This window comes from Octodon degus, unplaced genomic scaffold, assembly GCF_000260255.1.
Source record: "Octodon degus isolate 3935 unplaced genomic scaffold, OctDeg1.0 scaffold00008, whole genome shotgun sequence".
NCBI classification, from domain to species: domain Eukaryota; kingdom Metazoa; phylum Chordata; class Mammalia; order Rodentia; family Octodontidae; genus Octodon; species Octodon degus.
Window position 1 is genome coordinate 3759950 of NW_004524584.1, and position 18214 is coordinate 3778163.

The window sequence follows — 18214 nt, forward strand, 5'->3', positions numbered from 1 at the left end:
ATTTAGAGTAAGGATCAAGAACAAGTAGAACTGAATGATGTGACATTTGGACAGAAAGGATGCATCTGGAACATAGGCACAAAGAAGAATGTGGCTGCTGCAAAGACTATGTGAAAACAAAATCAAGTACTTTGCATCAGCAAAAAAGAAAAGATGGTTTGATGACATCTCAAAAATTGACCGGAAGTCAACCTTTGTAGACTGAGTGTAAAGGATAAACATAAATTCCTCTGAAAGACTTTGCTCTTAAAAGAGAGCCCTAGTATGCCCTGCTCAAGGACAAGAATGGAAGCTTAGAGAATTGCTTCCCCAAGATTCATTTCACTATTCTCTGCCACCCAGGCTTGGGCGACACCAATATGGACCAAGGAGACTGAGCCACTCCTTGAGCTAGTGGCTGACCTTGACATCATCCATGTGGTACTGTTTTTTCCAGAATGCAGAATACAAGACTTGTGGGATCACAGAAAATTCCACACATTTTAGAAGGTCTTGGAGGCCAAACAAAAATATGTGACATGGTTATGGACTCCACAAGGAGTCCCCAAAGGGGTGTTGGGTGAAGCAGTGAGAGTGAAATTAAAGGTGTTACAAAGACCCCAAAATATCACAGATGCTAGGAATGTTGAGTTTTGCTGAGTAAAACTCAGACATGAACCAGCAGAAGTACTGGCCATATGGCTACAACCAACAAAGCCACAGGGGCATAGGTTACCAAGCCCTTTTGCAGCTCACATTTCACCACAACCTGCCTTGGGATGTGCACCTGAAGCTACAGGATTTAATGTGTACCCTACTGGGTTTTGTGCTTGATTTGATTGAATTCCTTTCTATTCCCCCTTTCTTCCTTTTTGGAATGGGAATGTGTACCTTACGTCATTTATGTTGGAAGTTTTGAACTTATTATTACTGCTGCTGCTGCTGCTGCTGCTGCTGCTGCTGCTGCTGCTGCTGCTGCCGCTGCTGCCATTACTATGACTGAGGCTCATAGCTGAAATTTGGCCTTGAGTCTCAAAGAAGATTTTACAGTTGGACTTTTCAGCATTTCTGGAAATGTTAAGACTTTTGCAACTCTTAGGGATGTATTAGATGAATTTTGCATAAAGCAATGGAAATGATTTTTTCAGGGAGACAGGTGAGAATGTTATGTTTAGATTTGAAATATCTCCCAAATGTCTCATGTTTAGAGATGGGGCTTCTGGAGGTCACTGGATAATGGTGCTGATATACTCATCAGTGAATTAGTCTACCAACAAGTTCTTAACTGACTGTGATGTTCAGAGGTGGGACCTGATTGGGAGATGCAGGTCACTGGAGACAGGGATTGGAGGGTATGTTCTTATCCCTGGATCCTTCCTTTTCTCTCTACTTCCTGGCCACCATGAGCGAATGCCTGTTCTCTGCCGTGTCATTCTGCCTTAGAATAAACCTATCACATACTGAATCTTCTGAAATTGTGAGCTAAAGTGAACTTCTCCTCCTTTAAGTTGTAGGTATTGCTATTTTGTCCCAACATTAGGAAAATGACTAATACAAGAATTATACTTTCTCTTTAGGCAATCAGGTTATTATAAATCTTCAGATCCACTTTCACACTTTCCCCAATTCACATACTATTGTTATCCTAAGTTTTAATATTCTCTATATTTAAAATCTCACAATAAATGATAATTATTTTATTATTCAATATTCAGTTTTACTCATCTACATAATTTCACTGTATTTCATTATACCTCTGTATTTATGCTATCTAGGATAATTTCTTCCTTTTTAAATTTTTTTATTTTTAAAAACAGCACAAAATAGTATTAAAACAAAAAAATTATAAATGATACAAAATTTCACTAAACAAAATAATATGAATTTCACAGTATTTGTTGTAACACACAGTGTTGTCTTCAAATTAGTTGTTCACATTGCCAAATATGTGCATGCAAATTTGGAAGAAGAAAAAAAAGAAACAAATCTAGAAGAAATTAAGAAGGAAAAAAAGACAAAGAATTGAAAGAAAGAGAAGACAAATCAAGCATGAACTGCTCCTTTCTGTAGACCAGCAGAAATCCACAGTGCAGTTGTCCAAACCATCCTGCTTACGTACATCTTTTTTCTTCCTGTTTCTATTGTTACAGCTCCCACTAATGAATTCTGAGATTTTGTTAGGTTTTTTAAATGCTTTTTATTTTTTTTATTCTTGAAAGATATTTTGACTATATATTGAGTTCCAGATTAGTATTTCTTTTACACATGGCATTAGTTGGGGCCCACTGGAAGAACAGAATCAATATAAACTATATGTATAGTTATACAAGAGACTTATAAGGTAAGCTTACAGGATCAGAAAGGGAGAGTCTTAATGGGCATCTGAAGAAGCAGACTGGAAGAACCTTAAATGTCTGTCTACACTCTAGAAATACAGAAAATCCAGTAGAAATTCAAGGTTGAAAGCCTGGGATCTCACTACACAGTTATCATTGTGAATCTGAATTGGAAAGCAGAATAGCTTACAGTGGAAGACCATAGGGTCTGTGCTGGAAGCCTGAAAGAATTGGATAGCAAAGTCTGAAAGCAATGATCAAGACCAGAACTCTGCTGAAGAAACAGAGAAGACTTCATTTGTTTTCCCTTTTTATTGTGTCCAGGTATATGTTTGGTACCATCCACATGCAAGGAGTTCTTCCTTCCTCGATTCTGACCTACATGTCAATCATCAATAGACACCTCCAGAGCTTTACTAATCTGACAGGTGGTTCTTACTCAAGTCAAGTTGAAATATCGCAGTTAATGACCACATACACTGATATTATGACATCATAGCCTTTTGTTTTCAGCTATTTCTGTTGTTACCTGTCCTAATGTTGTTCTTTTCAGAGCAATCTTTTTTCCCTCTGATGTTTTGCATATTTTTATTTTGCCTTTAGGCAGCTTTCTATATGCCTAGGCTTATCTCTTTCTCTGATTCAAGACTTGAAGGCTACCTTATACCTTTGGCTCAGTATCACCTATCAGTTCTTGGTAAGCTCTTCATTCCTTTCTTCTGACCTATTATCAGAAGACTATCTCCTTGGACTTCAATTATAAATCTATTAGAACTTTTTCCTATATTGTTCATATTCTTTATAATTTTGTACTATAATTCTTATAGTTTTCTCTATATATATTTCATTATGGGTATTGTTCCCTGGCTTCTCTTCTAATCCATGCATTCTTTCTGAGATATATACAAGATTAGTGTGATCTTAAACCTAGCCAATTAGTGCTTCAATTTGATTCATACATTTTTTTCAGGTCTAAATGTTCATTTGATATAGCTTTATGGTTTGAGTTTCTGATGTAAGAAAATTAATCTTATTTGCTTATCTCCTTAAATGTACTAAATATAATTATTTTAAAGTCTATGTCTAGTACTATACCATGTACTATACAGTGAACTCTATGGCTAATTTTTAACAGAATATGAGCATCATAGAGATTACTCAGTTACAAAATAACAGAGTAAATTACCAAAATGAAATATTCCAAGTTTTGAAATTCATGATCTTAATCAACTACAGGACTACAGAACTTTCAAATATTTAAGGAATCCAGAGTACAAAATTTGCAAGATATATATATTTCCTACTGAAACAAGATTTCCTATCTTATGATTGGTTCTCCATCAAAATCATCTCTAATTTCATCTTAATTTTTGTTCTTTTTAATATATAGCCTGACATTTATTCATTTACTCATTCAGCACTCAACAAACATTTTTAGCATCTGTCACAATGCATTCTGTTCTAAAGAAGTGTGGTAAATAAGGCGGGCTAGATTCCCATTTCATAGAACTTTCATTCTAGTGGGGGAGATAACTATCAAAACTTATAAATAAATATGGAAGTTAACTTCAGGTAGTGATGAGGCCAGTGAGAAAGTAAAGCAATCTGATATAGTAAATAGTGAGGTTGGAGAAGGTTGACTTTAGCTAAGTGATCAGGTTAGACCTCTCAGAGAAGGTGACATTTGAGCTGTAAACTTCATAAAACAGTATCTTATGCAGCAGGAAAAAAAGAAAACTGCTGAACTCCTGCATTTAAAACATGCTTGGTGCATTTAGGAGACAGAGAAAATGGATGTGACTGGATTATCATGAGTGAAGAGGAGAGTGATAGTATGTGGGATAGAAAAGTTGGCGGGAGTTGAAATCAGGGTATCACCACAGTATGTAATGATGGCAACTTCATTTCTACCCATAAGGTAGTAATTGTGCTCATAATTGCTCTGTTACCGTAAAGAATTTAAAGACTAAACAAAATACATGAAACAACTGTTATTCACATAAGAGGGAAAACAAATAAGGTGAGCTCTATCTTGACTTTTGTTTGAAAACATGATCCAGGCAAACAGAGATCCCAAGCCAACCACAGGATCTCACAGATAATTGAGGCAAATAAGAGTTCAGGGAGGCTAAGATGGCTTGAAGATGCAAGGTGAAGTTTTAGAAAGAGGAAAGCTATTCAGAAAAAGAATTATTGAAATCACTGGCAAGGCCTTTTTTTTTTAATTTAGGGAAGGGTCTATAGGGTGTTCAGGTCTCACTACTAGATCAGACTCTTAATGATCCATCTGCTTACAGCATCCCAAGAGATGGGATTACAGGCATGTGCCACCATGCCCAGTCTCAATTGCTGTCTCAGTGTGTCCTGGGGGCAGGGCTGGCAGCCCTCAGGATCAAACTCCTAGCCCTTGCACCTGCTTGCAGGCATTTTAATCTGCTGAGCTATTTGGCCAGCCCAAGGTCATTTTAAAGAGTGCAATTTTACTAATTAGCTTCTCCATCCTCTAGTAGCTACTTATGTACACTAAAATTTGAAAATCACTAATATGGAAAAAACATGGAAGAAATGAGCATGATATGTCCAAGAGAACAGGCATTTCCTATTACCCCCAGGCATGGTGATGAATTTCACTATTGCAAATATAGTGATCTCCTTGTTTGAGCTGAAGATAAAAGGAATCTGAAGATGTCCTTAAATGATGAGATACAAGATTTCACTGAGAAGACAGTTTGAGAAAGAAGTCCTCCTCCACTGTCTCTGGCTCAATTTTTTTAAACTATCATCACATTAATACCAGTTTTCAGCTTCTCAGCCTGGAGCATTGTTTATGGGCCTTTCTTTCTCTCTCTCTCTTTCTTTTTTGGCATTTTTCAACATGTATGTTTGCTTGGTGGTTGGATGAGTGATTGAATATATGAGTTAATTGAACCAGTGAGACTTGGATCTTAGAATAAGTCATTTTCATTTCCACTCTGATTAGGTTAGGTAAAGAAGTCAGCTTTATCTCTTGCTGATCTTTAGGAGCACTCTAGGGCTCCTGATTTATTCTTCCTAGCCAGCTCTGGCTTTAGGTAAACAGTGAACCACTTTTGTGCGTGGTCTAGCCACACCTTAGGGCTGAGGACTATAGCTGAGAAATTTTACTTTGACTGTCACTATGCAGAGGACTCAGCATCCTGTCAAGGTTTGGAATCAAGTTTGGTTTTGAAAAGAGCAAAGAGAACAACATAATTTAAAAATCAAAGAAATTCATTTTAGTAGTAAAAGGTTAACAGCCTTTAGGAGGAACAATTTTTAATCACCCTCGTCTAGACTCTATCACTGGAATCACCAGCCGCAGAGTGAAATATGGCCCAACTGCCGCCACCAAACAGCTCCTAAAGACTGTTGTATTTAATCATGTCTGTGCACCCCTTATGGATTTTCATTATGATTCCTGATGCTGTTGCGCTGGGTAAAATATTAATATCCATAGTAATGATGCATGAAGCTTGGAGTGTAATTTCTTCACTCTTCTTGTCTGATATTAAATTGTTACCACTTTATCATTTGTGTAGAACTGCATGTTTCAATTAATCTTTCCATATCAGCAGCCCTGATTAATATAGATCATGATTCATAAGCTTATCGTCACTATAGTTTTAACAGATCATTTATAAAGATCTTAAATTTCAGGGTCTGGGAGGTGCAGCTGCTGTGTCCAATGTGCCTCTTTATTCTCTATTCCAACAGTGCTGCTATACACCGGCTGTCACTTCCTGTTGAATAATTAATTTCAGGAAACCACATTTTCCCAAGGGGGGAAAAAAAAGACTGAGGGAACTGGCAATTGGCAGGACACAGGGCAATGTTTGTTCACCTTTCCATGCCAGCCTGAATGTTGCCTGCTCCTCATCAGTGAGAACTGCTGCTCTAGGGGGATTAACCACAGGTGTGCACAGCTTCTGTGGGTTGCTTTGGGCAGACCCAGCCAACACGCTCATCCCTGGACACTTATTGAGGTTTGATGGAGCATTGAATAACTTTCTGGGCAGCTGTTGCTGCTCGCATGAATCGGCAGAGCTCACCATTTCTGGCATCATGCCTGGAGCCTTATGCTGCTCCTGGAATACACATTCAAACTGTGTGCCCGATGTGGGGCGTGAGTAAGCAGAGGAATCAGCAAGGGGAGGTTTTCAAACATTTTTATAAGCACCTTAGTGTTATACTAAAGGATTGGGCTCTTTTACAGAAGAGGGCATTGAGGCTCAGGGGCTTTGGACCCAATGACAACCCGCCATGAGGTACCTGAGAGTCATTGCAGGGGCCTCATCCAGCACCGCCGCTCAGTTAATGAGGCAAAAGCAGACTCATGAGGATTACCTAAAGATCACCATCCTCTTTCAACAGGACAATAAAGAACATGAAATAAAGCAGAACTCACTGGTTTCTTGGGCCTGCATCTGGAGCAAATTCCCATAGTTCAAGTTTCTTAAAGAATATGCGGAAAGAGGAAAACATTTGAATATGATTTTTTAAAATATTCTGGTAGCTAGTATTTAATCTGGTAATTACTAACATGGTAACATTTTGTTGACTTTAAAATCTGATTTTATTTCCATTTTTATTAAATCAGGTGATTTTTTAAATTTGTTTGGAGTAAAAATATGCTGTTTGGTTTTATCAACTTTGTGTGCCTTCTACTACACATTTTCTATGTGAAAAGCATTGTCTAAGCCCTAAGGCTTGGGTCTGCACCTGTTGTGATGTGAAAATGTCTCTCGAAAATTCCCCCCCGTTACAGTGGTATTAGAAAGTAGGTCTTTTAAGGGAGAGCAATTAAATCTTCATAGTTCTGCCTTCCTGAATGCCTTATAAAGGGAGAGTGGAGAACTAGCTCAGGGGCCTTTTGTCCTTCCATTTTTGGCTGTGAGGGCACAGAGCTCAAGTCCTGGAAGTAGAGACAGACCCGAGTGAGGTACAGAACATACTAGCATCTTTACTTTGGGTTTCCCAGCCTCTAGAACTGTGAAGAAATAATTTTTGGTTCTTTATAAATTGCCCAATCTCAGGTTTTTGTGACAACACTAAAAAAAGACTAAGAGAGCATCTTAGTGTAGATTCCACTAGAGACAGACCCTGAATAATAATAATCCAAGAGCAAGATGTTAAGTCAGAAGAGGATCCTAGGATATATCACTGTGGGAGTAAGAAAATAAGGCACAAAAAGACAAGCAGACAGCAGTCTCCACTGTCCATCCAGGTACCTATAGGCCTCAGAAATAGCTCAGTGGCGGGCCAAGAAAGCCAAGTTATTTATTTACCAAGCCCTTGTCTGTCATGGGCAGGGCTTATTTCTCAGGCATTAATTCTCCCACAGTCGATCCTGACTTGCTCTGTGCACCAGCAGAGCAATTCTCATAGAAGTAAAAGCTCTCAGAGGAAGACTGTGAGGAATTCCTAGTAGGCAAGCTGAACAGGTAGATGTGAAAACCAAGGGAAGCTGAGCAGCTAACAGTGCTTTCTGAAGCCACACTGACTGCAGTCCACTCAGTAATTCAGAACGTCCAGAGATACCCTCTCACACTCTCCAGATAAAAGAAAGTGCATACTGAAAAGTTCACCAATGCTATGAAGTTTTTAGGAAAAAAATTATACAATCATATCTTGCATGTTTTATTTTAAATAAAATGTACAATTATTCACCACTATTTTTTTGTTGGGCCAAGACCTTTTCTTCTAATATTACATGCACTGATAGAGTTCTACCTTCCTTTCCTTGTACAAAGCATACCCATGAAGTACACCACCCACAACTTCTGTTCCAACTTCCAAGTACAGAAAGAACTTACAGGGACTCTTGAAGTAATCTAATTTAAGGAATTTTCCAGATGTTTATGATGTCCCCCAATCTTTTCTAGTGATTTTACTCACATATAATTCAACAACTACTTTTTAGTGACTCACATTTAACAAATCCAAAGCATTCAATTTAATGTTCAAAGAAGCAAGAATTACTCTTTTCACATTTACCATCGTGTTATGTAATATTTAATTCAATTTCATGGTTACATTACTAAGCACAACTGTCATAGAGCAGATTTATGAGCAGAAACAATTAGCACTTGGGTACCACTGGACCAATAGATACCCAGATGCATGGGTTTTCTGTTTAGCACTATTAATACAGCCCAGACAAGTTTTACATGACTAATCACCTGATTCATCTAATAACCTGTGCATGACTGAGGGGCTGATATTATCTCCTATCTACAAGAAGGATTGCCTGGCATAATGGCTCAGGGCCACACAGCCACAGTGGCAGAGCTGGGTTTCCAAATCAGGGTATCTGGCTAGAGCCAAGCTCTTAACCACAATGCTGTGGACCCTGACTAGAAACTGTCCTATGAAGAGTGCTCATGATTTATCTACTACACTATGACAGTTTTGCAAGTGAAAGGGCTACTACCAATAGTAACACCAAACCTCAGATGTGAAACAGTACAGTTGTTGACAAGCTAGGACATCTGGCCATTAGCTGAGTGTTTACTTGTTTGGAATAAATTTATGGTCTTTGGTTAGCTGAGTGCTGATTGTGTCGGGATCCTGCTAGAAAGGGGAAGAACCTAAGTGGGACCCAGAAAATGGAATTGCCATGGAGGTGGGGTGCAACAGAAAGGAGAGGACCTCATGAACCCCACAAAGAGAATGGAAACAAAGCAGGTCTCAGTAACATTGATAAAAATCACAAGTCTCTGGAGTCTCTGGTACTGATAAACATTATAAATTTTAAAGCATCCTGAGAGATCCAAAGAGGCAGACCATCTTTACAACACAGGAATTAAGGCAAACTTTATGGAGAATGTGGCATTTCAGTTGGCCATGGAGAAATTTGGAGATGCAAAGAATGGGATATTCCAAGTGGGAAAAGAAGAAAAGGCAATGAGTCAAGAAGCCAGGAGTTGCATTACAGGTTGTTAAGTAATTCTGTCTACCTGGTAGTAGGGTGACAATATTGTGGGTAATTGGACAGCAAACTGGAGACTGCAGCCAGATTATAAACTAATACTTAGACTTGAGAATAAATGATGAACCAGGAAATATTTTTGCAGATTCCAGATTCAATTGCTTTCTCTCTTTACTTCTCTCAGACCTCAGCCAAGTTATGCTTCTGGGTCTCAGGCATTACATTTTTAATATAAGGATGATGCTAGTACTTATCTCTTAAGGTTGAACAGATTAGTTTATAGGTCTAGAAAGAGTTTAGGCAGAACCCACAATAAAGGCTTTCCAAGCATTAACTATTGTTAGCATGATTTGAAGGCAAGCTTCATTCAGAGAGCTGGCGGAGGGAGGAGAAGGAGTCACAAAATAATGAAGAAGGCAGAGAGAATGTGTGTTGCTCACAGCTACTTGTTGATTTTGAACTTCCTCTCGCCTACCCTCAAGATTACCCTGTGTCTCCCAGTGGAGGCGAGCCACCCACCCATCCAACATGCTCACACGATGTTGTTTCACTCAGCAGGGCATTTGGCCTTGTTGATGTCCTGCTTGTGTCGTTAAAGCTGTTGTAAAGATGGGAGCCAGTCTTGCCATGGTACCTCTTTATTAAACATTCTCTCATCCCAGTCCCTCAAAATGTTTAACACTACATTTTTTTTATTTTACATTTTACTCTGCACCATACATTTCTTGCTATTTAACACCAACTTTGCTTTATTCACTCGTATGCCTTTAATGCTGAAATGGTGCTTAGAAAAGAGAGGCTGATCTTGAAATCTTGAATGAAAGAAGGAAGTAATGAACAAATGAACTAATAAATATATGTAATCTCATCTCTGTTCCTCATACTTATTTGTTTTTAAAATGATCTGGGCAGGGCTGGTGAGACAGCCCAGCAGAATAAGCACCTGCTTAGGCAAGCGTAGAAACCGGAGTTCAGTCCCCAGTACCACAAGCCATGCCGGACCTGCCCCCAAGCACATTGAGACAGCCACTGAAACCGGAATGGTGGCGCACATCTGCAATTCCAGAACTGAGGAGGCTGAAAAAAGAGGACCATTACAAGTCTGAGGTGCCCAATACATTAAAAATAAATAAATAAAATGACCCAGACAAAAGACTAGAGAAAAGCCTGACATGTAATAATTGTTCAACAAATGGTGGTTAGTATATTACATAGTATTAATGTTAGTATAGTTAATATATAGTTAGCATTTTATACAATGTTAATCCTACTATAAAACTACTCCCAGCCTAACATACTATGTGTCTGGTATAAGAAGGGAAGAAAGCATCTTGGGGTGGGGCCTGAATTACTTTCCTGACTAATCCCATGCTGAGACCAAAAGGAGTACCTGATGCATTCCATTCAATCACACTGATTGAGCTTTTAAGACTATCTGATTTAGGTTCAAGAGGGGTTAACAAATTTGCTGCTAATTGATGGCCCCTCCTAATTTTCAGTAAGATATACCTACCTATGTCTCTAGCCTTATAGCTCAGGGCCAAGGTTGTGACACAATTTTTTTTTTTTTTCAGAAACGGGGATTGAACTCAGGCCCTTGCATTTGCCATGCAAGTGCTTATTCTGCTGAGCTATCTCCCTGGCCCCGGTTGTGACACTTTTGGCTCTGAGGATCAATCACCCAGACATACTGCTTTGTGATTGTATCACACCCCAAATTGGGCAAAAAGAGTTGTAAAAGGTATAGGTTACAGGTGACCCATCCTCTTCCATAAGTGGCTATTATATTAGAATAACAGAAATGCTTGAAGGATTGTTCATTTATGAAATGGTGGAAATGATACATCTAATCTACAGGTATAACACATAAGCTAATTAGATAATGCAATATTTTTTTAATTTTCTCAGAAGTAAACCATTACAAAAGAAAATGTTGATGTTGAAATTACTGCTCAGAATTTTCTTAAAAATTATAGTCTTTCGCTTCTTCAGCCAAAACTTTTACTGTGTGATATTATAATTTTCATTATTGTTTTACTAATCTATAATTGCCAAGACTGAATTGGTAAAAATTCTAGATTCTGTAAGTTTAAAAGGGATAAAATATTATTTTAATGTAGACTAAAGGAAATAAAGAAGAATAATGAGTTAGTTGTGACACAACTTTGTAGGATGGGCTTTAGATTTGGGGAGGCCAACATGTTTAACCACACTGGTGTTGATTTCAATCAATACCCCTGACCCTCAGCTTCTTACTTATGGGAGAGGAATGGGGTGAGTCATCCCTAACTTCTTCTTCAATTGGAATAATAGTTCTTGCTTTATGAGTCTATTGGAAAACACTTTTAATCCTAATTTCAATTTATTGTCTTAAATAAATTGAACATTTGTATGACATTTGATTACACTAGTGTTTGCTTAATAAGCCCTATAATAATGGAGATATATTTCTCAGTCATAACCAAGCCTGATCCAACACATACAATGAAACTCAAAATTCATTGAATGCAAAATCCAGGCAGCTACTTAGATTCAAACCCATAATCCAAGACCCTCACTCTGTCCTGCATCTGGCCTCCTACCACCTTATCTCTGTCCAGCTATTGATACTGTGTGACTCCATTGATAGCTTAGAGGTAAGCATTGGGCTAGGATCTGTAGGAACAATGAAATCCTACCCTACCTTTCTACCTTTGTTATATGGATACTAAGGGAGCAGTGACAATAGGGGTCATAATGCCTCCTAATTTTTAATAGCTTTATTAAGGTATAATTATTATACCCCCAAAAAACTGTGTCATTTATGGTTTGTTGAGTTTAGAGACCTGATAATAACTAAGCCAATATTCATACTGCTAAATGAGGCTCCTCCTTGTTAAAGTCAGCTGAAGAAAGTAGATTTATGGTTGGAAAACAATAGAAAGGAAAAAGAACACCACGCCCCACCCTGGACCCCCTTTCCAACTATCTGCTTTGATTGAGAAGGCAGGCTCCTAGCATTGGTTGACTGACCTTGGGAGACTATTTCTTGCTAAAGACTGAGGAACGCTGACTCTAGTGCTGCTGGTCTTGGAAGCACAGTAACTGTACCTCCTAGGAAATAGGGTCTGGTCAGATAGACTATCTAACCAATGAGAGTGGCCATTTCTTCTCTCTTGTGACAGAGCTGCTAAAACAGTAAGCCCATGAGCAGATACATGGTGGAAAGAGATACTGTTTTCCTATATTCTTCAAGGATTGTGTTTGAACCATTATTTTGATGAATTTTAACTGGTTTTTAACTCTGACTCTTAGGGCTCCTATATGACATCCCTTCTGGGTATCAATTCCTACTATGCTCTTGGTTGGTGCCATGGCCAGGTCAACCCCAACAATTCAATGTTGTTTCAGTTTTTCATCACTCAACTTCAAGATGTATAACATAACAGTGAAAATTCTTTGATACCCATGGGAAAAAATTAGGAGAGATTTAATAAGTACCTATGATATTGAGAAAACTTAGCCACAGTGAAAATGTGTGTATGTGTGTTTGTGGGGGGCAGAGAATGTTGACTTTTTTAAAAGTAAGAGTATTGCTTGACACAAATAAGAACACTAAAGCAACCATAAAAGTTTTATGATTGAGAAACCAAATCTCATTTGTTTTTAATGCCCCAGGATAAATCAAAGCCAATTTATCTATATTTCAGGTCTGAATTTTTTCACCCTCTCTCCTCCTACTTAAAAGGTACCCAACCTCAAGCCCATCAAATTCCAGACCATTTGGGGCTTTTAGAATTCTAATTTTGCTTCTTTATGTCTTTATTGCTCCTTTGATAGAGAAATTGAAAAAAAAGAAAAAGATATGAAGGAGAACAACAAAAAGCTATAATTATGAAAATTCAATTTAATTTTAAAGCTTGTGGACAGAAAAGAAGAAGCCAGAAAAGAAGAAACCAAATTAATTTAGCAGGGAAGCATTGCATGAAATATTGTTGAAGTTTAATAACCATGCAAAGACAGATGATATGTGTGGAAAAATTAGTTGTAGGACCTCATAATAGTCTATTAATATTTCCTACAGGCGCAAAACCCTTTCCTGAATAATTGTGACAAAGTAATCTTTTGAAAAAGAGAGGGTTGAAAAAAGAATCTTCAAAAAGAGACAGGGATGACGAAGTCTCTGGAAGAAGAAGGAGACTGTGTCAGAGGGGGAATCTGAGAGTATGTTTGCTGCGACTCACCACAGCCAGACAAGATGGATCAAGCTCACAGATGATCAGAAACCATGTGGAGGGTGCACACAAAGGCACACCTGCACCCCTGAGCTATGAAAACACCGTGTGTTTTTCACACCTACTGTAGTCGTTTGCATAGCTCTTTATGAAAATTGCTTAGTATTTCTGTCCATAGGATCAACACAACTGAGTTCTAAGCCATGAAGATGTAAAAACTGATTGGCTGGTTCCAGAGCCCCCAGGAAATGCAGGTAGAGAGGAAAACGAGAGGCCCTTGACTCTAACAGTGTGTTGGGACAGGCTTCCTCCTCTTGGCTTGAGGAAATGGAGTCTTCTGGCCTTACCATTCCTGCATAGACCCAATTTTGCTTCTGATTTTTTTTTTGCTTCTGATTTTACAAAGTCTAAAGCCTCAAGAACAAAGCATCTGAGTTCCTATATTTTAATATTACAATGAGATAAAGTATTCTTTCTATATACCCCCATTCCCAGCAATTATTGGGAGGGAGACTTCATAAGTACTTGTCGATTAGTATGGGTTCTGTTTGGGAGAGGAAGAGGAGGAAGAGGGAGAGAGAAGTGATATTTGTTAATAATTTGTTATGACCATGGCAGGAAAATGTATTACTTTCTCTATCCTCATAAAAAAAAACCTTCACAGCTGTTGGTATTATAGTCATGAACAGATCTGTGAGAACAGAGTTCCAGTTCCACCTGCATCTGGGAACTGGAAGAGTGACAACCAACCACAGTGCTTCAAGAAAGGTCTTTGCTTATGAAAGTACCCATTGGTTAGGTTGACTCTCGTTCCTCTCCTGCAGAGTTTTTCCTTGCACTCTAATTGTCTTGTAGAGACTGCCTATAATTGTTGGAATCTTTTTCCTAATTGTTAAAATTACCTCTAGACAGGAAATGGCTTAAGATGAGAGACACATTCCTACTCTGATGGGCACTGTCCTACCCTAATTACTCTCCACTGCTTAGGTCTTGATAGCTTGATTAATCTAGCATAAGGGTCATGGTCAATGACAAATCTGTCCCACAAAATGTCTGTGGGACTTCTTTGGCAACTGAGAACTTCTTTCCACAACTAGAAAATCAAGGGGCATCTGGGACATGTACATATGAAACAAAATAACTAAACATTTGGTAGGAAACACTGATAAAATTTGAATAGCAAAATGGAGTGAGAGTTTCATTTAGGTTGCAACTCCCATTTGGAAGATAAATAACATTGAGATACTTGGACGGAACAAAATCATTCCTTCAGGTTTCCATCTGGTGGGGACCAGAAGCATCATGTTTTATTTTGGTTTAGGCAACCTATGCCGAAGTACACATGTATGGTGGGAACTGTGAGACACACATCAGCACATGTTCTTAGGGTCATGGCAGTTATGGTACATAGAGTTGGATTACAAAGGTGAATTACAGAATCTGGGTTTGTATAGTATGATCCCAGCCAGCACTAAGTCTAATGTTCACTGCTTTTGCTCCCCATGGTAGGCTACAGCAACAATCATTCTCTTCAGCAGTTATTCTTGGCCTAGTACATCAGAGAATGGTAGTCACTGGTCAGAATTAGGACTGTGTTTGCAGTTCAGAAATCATTCAAATCTTTATTTTAGGTCTTTTATTCACCCCCAATTCCTCTCTCTCTTCAGATACCTGTTGATGCCCTTCCGAGGAACATAGATAACAAAGTACATGCCAGGTTTAGATGTAGCTCTTCAAATCACAAAGCCACTGTTTCAGGCCAAGCAAAGACAATAAGCATTCTCATAAGCCAATTGATAGCCCCACGGTGTATGTGATGTGATAAAGCCTAAATCCCAGGAGACTATTGTAGCATCCCAAGGATTTATCCTACTGAAGAAACACCAACAGCAATGTGTTGTTTGAGATTGTGTGAGAGAGTCATCCATAGGGAGCCCTACAGATCCAAATCCTAAATCAGGAATGCAAACTTAAAACATTGGGATCAAATCTCCAATAACATTTCTTTAGAATTTTCTTCCCAGAAAGAAGGGGTCATGTCAATTTTATATCTTATGTAATATCTGGCATAACCTCTTGTACTCCACTTCTTTATAAAAATTATTTTGCCTATACTCACAGTTAAGAAAAGCATCTTGGGCCACATCCCCAGTTTCATTTGTAAATTCTAGAGGACCTATTTATTATTCATTCTACAAACAATGATTGAGCACCTGTATTCCGTGCCTGCTAAAGACTATAAATAAATAAGAGTTTCTCAGTCTCAAGACTATCTGTCTGAGGCCTTAACTCTGTATTCAGAAAATTAGACACCAATACAAAAAATTATATTCCCCAGCTATAAAATTATATATTGCTTTAGATAATGAGAAAAACACAGGTTATAAATGTAATAAACTTTCTCTTACTTTATTTTTTTCTACCATCAGCCAGTGGGAAGATGCATGATTATTTAATTTTAATTTTTGTGATATTAGAGGACGTGTATGTTTGGGGAACTTCTGTATTTTATAGATCTCTCCTTAATTTATTGGTACATAGCCTGTGGTATATTTTTCCTTTTTCTTCATCCTGACCTGCAGCCAACCTGGGATAATCCGACACCACTACCCATGAATGGAGCAGAATAGTAACTCCAGCAGTAATTTTATTTATTTTTTTTTCCAGAACTGGGGATTGAACTCAGGCCCTTGCACTTGCCAGGGAAGTGCTTATTTCACTGAGCCATCTCCCCGGCCCCAGTAATTTTAATTCAATCTCTCTTCCCTACTTATGTCCTCTTCTTAGTTAACAAAGATTTCACACACTGAGTCAATTTTTTTGTCTCTTAATTTGTTAGTAGGTTTGTTAGCTAGTTGATGTATACATGGCCTAACATATCAGACCAGGAAATACTTTTCACATAGGCATGCCAAGATCTGCTTGAACAGCTTTAGTTATATTGCCCCCACACATACTTAAGAAAGCTATCACCTTATTTTTCATGGTCTTCTTACCTTTTGGTATTCTTTGAGCTATATGAGAACCAAGGTTCTTCTAGAAATATATCTATTTAAGAGAAAGGAAATCCAGAAGTTACCCACCAGCTACAAATCAATATAAATTCAGTTCTCCAGGTAGAAGTCTCACCAGCTTTTCCCAGTCCCAACTCTACACCTTTGCTAGAGTTTACCTCATGCCTGCTCTCCTCTTAACTTTCCTAAAAGCTTCTGGCTACCAGCCTCATCTCCATTACAAACTTGTTCTTATTCCACAATCCCTCTTTTTCTAAAATTCAATGTGTTTTCTTTTTCTCTTCAAAGGCTATAGGAAAGAATCTTGTCTTGCCCCTTCTGGTAGCTTCTGTCTTTTTGTGGCTTGTGGTAGAATAGCATCAGTTTCTGATGCCACAGAGACTTCTCTCTGACTGTCCTCTCCTCTTCTTGTGAGACACCAGTCACTGGATGTGAGTCCCACTCTATTCAGTATGATCTCTTCTAAAATCTTACCTGAATGACATATTCAAGGAACTCTATTCCAAATAAAGCCATATTCTGAGATTTTGAGTGGATGAGTTTTTGGAAGACACTACTTAACTCACAAAAATCATGTTACTTTTGTCTTATCTTAAGGTTGTTTGCATTGCCAATTTTTTAGTAAGAGTCTTTTGAACCTCTCACAGCAACTAAAGCAGAGGATAAGTTTAGTCATTTAAAGTTCAACATTTTTTAAAAATTTTCTTACGGAACATCTAATTCCTGTTGTTACAGTATTTTCCCTATAGAACATTTTCATTTGGTTCTTAAAATTTGTTTTTATTATTTTGGGGGTTTCACTTGACATAATGTTTCTACCACTATATTTCATAATTTATATTTTCAGGAAAGTGTCTTTATAATCAGAAAATGCTTTGAAATAATCTAAGTGCATGTGTGGCTCTCTCAGAAAGTACCAGTGAGAGTTCATTTCTGGCATTGAGACCTACAGGATGCCAACATCTCAGGGGAGCTCCCATTTTCATCTTCTGGGACTATACTACATCCTTATTCCATCATACTGCCTTCTGGTACGATGCTTGATAGGAAGGAAGACCAACACACTGTCTCTTGAAGATACACTAAACATTTCCACAGAAAGGCAGTAAACTCAAATACCACTTTGGCTCTGCCTTTCAGATTCCCATTTGTCCTCCAAGACTCAGCTCAATTGTTTGTGATTGCTTCCTGGTTCCTGTAGAAAAAAGCCATCTCTCAGTCCTCTGGAACATTCTTGTGTATAGACCTAAACTCTAGCATTTAATATATGCTCCCTTTTCAGTAGAAAACTATCTTCCTAGCCCCCACCCCAACTGTAAGGTGCACAAAGACAGTCATATTTTTATGGCCTCCTGAACTCCTACAGCTAGTCTTCACAACATGCTGAGCAGTTATTTGTTGAAGTTTTGTACATGTTTAAATATCTTTATTTGTAACTCCACACGCATTTTAGTAAATTCTGACTATAATTTATAGTTTATAGCCAAGCTGGGGCTGAGCATGACCCTAAACAGACAATCATCACCTCAGTTATAGAGAGATTATACAATAGTAAGCTAAAGAAAATAATCCTATATTTCATCTGAAAAGGCAAAAAAAAAAAAAAAAAAAAAAGAACAACAAGAAGATGACGACAAAGAAGAAGAGAACCTCTCCAGGATAAAGAAATCAGTATAAAGTCCCAAGAGTGAGGAACAGATCAATGTCAGATTTTTTCCTCAACTA